At 41.3% G+C, this 5,756-nt stretch overlaps 1 non-coding gene across 1 annotated transcript; it reads left to right on the plus strand.

Annotated features, from left to right (window-relative positions):
- The first annotated feature begins 2,653 nt into the window (after nt 1-2,653).
- LOC133787486 (small nucleolar RNA R71) lies at nt 2,654-2,760 on the plus strand. Its single transcript, XR_009872505.1, has one exon. It is a non-coding gene; the product is annotated as a small nucleolar RNA R71 (small nucleolar RNA).
- The last annotated feature ends 2,996 nt before the right edge of the window (nt 2,761-5,756 follow it).

Raw genomic sequence — 5,756 nt, forward strand, 5'->3', positions numbered from 1 at the left:
TACCAGCTCCAAGTTCCTCAAACAATGATCAAACGATGAGCCAAACACTGAGAAATCGTCCATGAAAATTTCTATACAGTTCTCAACCAAGTCAGAAAAAATGGCCATCATACACCGTTGGAAAGTTGCTGGTGCGTTACATAGCCCAAATGGCATGCGTCGGAAAGCGAATGTGCCATAAGGACATGTAAATGTCGTTTTCTCTTGGTCCTCTGGTGCAATGACTATTTGATGATACCCAGAGTAACCATCCAAAAAGTAATAATACTCCTTTCCTGCCAGTCTGTCTAACATCTGATCAATAAAGGGAAGGGGAAAATGGTCTTTCCTTGTTGCCATGTTGAGCTTGCGGTAGTCAATGCATATTCTCCAACCAGTAACAGTTCTTGTTGGAATTAACTCGTTCTTCTCATTCTTCACTACCGTCATTCCCCCCTTTTTAGGTACCACCTGAACCGGACTCACCCACTCACTGTCAGTAATTGGGTAAGCTACCCCTGCATCTAACCACTTCAACACTTCTTTTCTCACAATTTCTTTCATTGGTGGATTAAGTCTTCTTTGGGCGTCTATGGTTGGTTTGACTCCATCCTCCATTAAAATTCGGTGCATAACAGTAGAGGGGCTGATCCCCTTGATGTCTGCCAAAGTCCACCCAATGGCCTTCATGTGCTCTCTCAGAATTCTCAACAATTTTTCAGTCTCCACATCAGATAGTGAAGCTGAAACTATAACTGGGAGTGTCTTATTTTCACCCAAAAACTCATACCTCAGGTGGTCAGGAAGTACCTTCAGTTCTAATTCTGGGGGTTTCTCAACTGAGGGCAATGATCTTTTTGGTACTGCCCCAAGCTCTTCAAAGTATTTCCTTTTCAATGGCCCATAAGAATTAAGCCATTTTGCGTACTCCATAGCTTCCTTTCCATCTTGATCACTAACTTCATCTTCAACCAAACTCAACTCAAGAGGATCATTTATCAGTTTTCTCTCTTCCACTAAATTACCCATTACATCCACTGAAAAGCAATTGTCACTAGCTTCTGGATAGGTCATGGCCTTGAGCACATTGAACACAACTTCTTCCCCTTGCACTCTCAACTTCAACTCACCCTTCTGAACATCTATAAGTGCTTGGCCTGTTGCCAAGAAGGGTCTCCCAAGGATAATGGGGACATTGCTATCCTCTTCCATGTCAAGAACTATGAAATCGGCAGGAAAAATAAACTTGTCCACTTTGACCAGGACATCTTCAATTACCCCTCTTGGATGTGCCAACGAACGATCAGCTAGTTGCAAAGTTACAGTTGTGGGCTTTGCTTCACCAAGTTGCAATCTCTTGAAAACTGACAATGGCATCAGGTTGATACTGGCCCCCAAATCACAAAGAGCATTTATTCCCTCAATTCTCCCAATAGTGCACGGTATTGTGAAACTCCCAGGATCTCTCAGTTTAGGAGGGAGCTTCTTTTGCAGTATAGCACTACACTCTTCTGTCAATGCCACAGTTTCAAAATCCTCCATCTTCCTCTTCTTGGACAAGATGTCCTTCATGAACTTGACATAACTCGGCATTTTCTCTAAGGCCTCCGCAAATGGAATGTTGATGTGCAGTTTCTTGAAAACTTCCAGGAATTTAGTAAACTGCTTGTCCATGTTGTTCTTACGGAGCCTTTGGGGGTAGGGGATCTTTATGTGATGCTCAATACTGATTGGTGGGGTAGCCTCTTTTACTGGTATGCCCTCAGTAGCCTTTTTCTCACTGTGCTTCTTTTCCTCTTGTGTCGGTGCCTGTGCCTGTTGATCCTGACCCACTTCTTCAACTGGCTGCTTTTCACTTGGTCCCTCATAATTCTTCCCACTTCTCAACGTGATTGCCTTGCAATTCTCTTTCGGATTGACTTCAGTGGTGCTAGGCAAGTTACCTTGGGCACGATTAGCCATGAGAGTAGCCAATTGTCCCATTTGGGTCTCCAAATTTCTAATAGAAGACCGAGTTTCAGCCATGAATTGGTTTAACACATCTGACTGAGTATTAGAATTTCCACCAGAATTTTGTTGCTGCTGATGATGAGTGGTCGGTTGGGGTTGTTGCTGCTGCTGTCTAAATCTTGGCTGAAAGAACCCCTGTGGCTGTTGTTGGAATGACTGCTGTTGGCTTGAAGATTGGCCTTGCTGATCATTCTTCCAAGAGAAGTTGGGATGATTCCTCCACCCTTGATTAAAGGAATTGGAGTAAGGGTTGTTGTTGCTCTGTCGAGGAAAATTCCCAATAGCCTGAGCCTGCTCCATAGGCATGTTGTTTACATCAGCATACTGACACTGTTCATAGGCATGAGGGCCCCCACATATTTCACACAAAGTCTGGGCCTGTTGCACTGGAGCTGTTATCACATTGCCTTGCAATTGCTTAGTCAAGGCCTCAACTTGAGCGGTCAATTTCGAAATTGCATCCACTTCATACATACCAGCCACTTTCCTTGAAGAACTTCTTTCACTTGGCCACTGCTGATTATTCATGGCCATTTCTTCCAACAAGTCATATGCCTCATTGGCGCTTTTTCTCATAAACGCACCACCAGCTGCTGCATCAATGAGTGTGCGAGTAGTACCACACAACCCATTATAAAAATTATGGACTAGCATCCATTTCTCTATTCCGTGATGCAGGCACTTTCTTATCAATTCTTTGAATCTCTCCCAAGCTTCATACAGAGACTCATTATCCAACTGAGAAAAATTATTGATCTCTCCTCTCAACTTAGCTGCTTTAGCTGGAGGGAAAAACTTGGAGAGGAACTTCAGTGCTAGATCATTCCATGTATTGATTGAGTTAGGCGGCAAAGATACCAACCAACTCTTAGCTCGCTCCCTCAGAGAAAATGGGAACAATCTCAGTCTGATAGCATCATCACTAACTCCGTTCATCTTAAATGTCTGACAGAGCTCCATGAAGTTAGAGAGATGCATGTTTGGGTCTTCAGTGGGTAGTCCCCCAAACTGGACTGTGGATTGAACCATCTGAAGTATGGCTGGCTTTATTTCAAAATTGTTTGCATCTACGGTGGGTGGTCTTATACAAGACTGGACCCCTGTCATTGTTGGCAACACATAGTCCCTCAGGCTACGGTCGGGTGGATTCTGACCATTAGCTGGGTCTTCTATGGCACCCCCATTATTACCGTAGTTGGCCATAACTTCCTCTTGCTCAATCCTGTGTGCAACTCTTTCCAACCTTTTGTTTTTTCTGTTTTGCCGGCAAGTCTTCTCTATCTCAGGATCAACAGGCACTCTTGCAGCTGGTCCTTGACGTCGCATAAACCAATGGTACCTGAGATGAGATAAGAAGAATTTGACACAAACAAGTTAGCAAAAAGTGAAAAGAAAACCAAATTAGAATTTAATCCAATTAACGTAATATTAACTAAACAATTCCCCGGCAACGGCGCCAAAAACTTGTTGCTTAAATTTTAATACACGCAAGTGCACGTATCATACAAGTAGTACTCACACAGGTGAGGTCGAACCCAAGGGAATTGTAGCTAAGTACTAACAAAATTGGATCTATATTTCTATTTGGCAACAATAAAATTTGATGTTTAAATAAAAATGCAGCAAACTAAACAAGCAAAATCAACAAATAAGAAATTAAGGGTTTAACAATGGATGTGAAGATAGGGATATGATTTCAATTGCTTCGATTACCCAATTGTTAACGCTAGTTGACTATTCTTCTTCTTTCACTGAAATGACAGATTAAAAAATTACCTAAACTCTTTTCAGATCATTTAGGTTCTAAATTGCGTTGTCAACTATTGCATTTCTGAGATAGCACAACAATCAATTCGCTTTAAGTAATAATCTATAAGTCACATAAGCTATGCAAATACTTTCGTTTCGCATCAAAACCTATGTTCATTCACTTAGAGCATTCCTAATATTCACTTTTCAGATTTCACATTAGGATCATGAATCATGCTCGAGGTGATCAATCTCAAACATACATTAAGCATAAATATTAACAAATTTCATAGACAAGCGAGAAGAAATAATCAAATAGCATTAACCATGGGATAATTTCAGTCAATATCCATCAAATCCCTAATAAGAGTTTAGTTCATCATCTCAAAATTCAAATCCATAATCAAACTAAACAATAGCATAGGAAAATCAAAGAAAAAGAGGATGAAACTAGATGGGGAGTTGTCGGAGATCGCCCACGCTTGCTCCAAAATCCGTCTTCTCTTGTCTCTTTTCTCCTTTTGTCTGTTTTCCTGTCAAAAATCGCGATCCCCTTTTCAGAATGAAGACCTCATTCTATATCCCCCCATAATGACGAAATTTCCCTTAAAATTCTGAAGTGTACGGCCGATAGCGCCGCGGCCCTAATTGAAATTTCAGCATAATCCATTCCAAATGCTTGATTTCTACACAATCCACTCCAAATGCCCAAAACATAAGCTTAACCTGAAATCAAGCAAAAACAAGCATAATTCCGCTCCAAAAACAAGTGGCCAACAACAAATGGGTTGGTCCTACTAAGGTAGTACCTAAGAAATCGGGTGTCACTGTTGTTCAAAACGACAAAGGGGTCCTTGTCCCCACCAAAACTGTGACAGGGTGGTGCATGTGCATTGATTATAGAAAATTAAATGCCGCCTCCCACAAAGATCATTTTCCACTCCCATTCATTGATCAAATCCTTGAATGTGTAGCTGGTAACTCATTCTATTGCTTTCTTGATGACTATTCTGGCTATTAACAAATTGAGATTGCATTGGAGGATAAAGATAAGACCACTTTCACCTGTCCCTTTGGCACTTTTGCTTTCCGGTGTATGCCATTTGGCTTGTGTAATGCACCAGCTACTTTTCAAAGATGCATGATGAACATCTTTAGTGGCATGATTGAAAAATCAATGGAAGTATTCATGGATGACCTAACCGTTTTTGGAACTCCTTTGACACATGTCTTCTTCATATTGAAGCTATTTTAAAACAGTGTATTGAGAAATGACTTGTGCTCAATTGGGAGAGATGCCACTTCATGGTATCTTATGGCATAGTCTTAGGTCACATAATTTCTGAAAGAGGAATTGAGGTTGATCAATCCAAAGTCTACCTTATCTCCAACCTGCCTACTCCTAAGACTGTCAAAGACGTTAGGTCATTCCTTGGTCATGTTGGTTTCTATAGGAGGTTCATACAAATTTTTTCAATGATTGCTCGTCCGCTAAGCAACCTCCTAGCCAAAGATGTCATTTTTGAATGGACACCTAAGTGTGAGGAATCATTCCGAATGCTTGTCGATTCACTCACTTCCGCTCCCATCATTCAGTCACCCGATTGGAGTCTTCCTTTCGAGATCATGTGTGATGCCAATAACTTTGCTATGGGAGCTATGCTAGGACAACGAAGGGAGGGGAAACCCTTTGTTGTGTATTATGCAAGCCGAATTCTCAATAGTGCTCAAATGAACTATTCCACTACTGAAAAAGAGTTTCCCGTCATCGTCTTCTCCCTTGACGAATTTCGATCTTATTTGATTGGATCACCTATTACGATCTTCACAAATCACTCTGCCCTTAAGTATCTCATTTCCAAAAAGGATGCTAAGGCGCGATTAATACGGTGGATCATTCTCTTGCAAGAATTTGATATAACGATCAAAGACAAGAAATGTGTTGAAAATGTCGTCACGGACCACTTGTCTCGACTTTAATTCAGTGACCCCGCTGATGGTCCATCTATTCATGATGA

Source organism: Humulus lupulus, chromosome 6 (assembly GCF_963169125.1).
Source record: "Humulus lupulus chromosome 6, drHumLupu1.1, whole genome shotgun sequence".
Classification (NCBI taxonomy): Eukaryota; Viridiplantae; Streptophyta; class Magnoliopsida; order Rosales; family Cannabaceae; genus Humulus; species Humulus lupulus.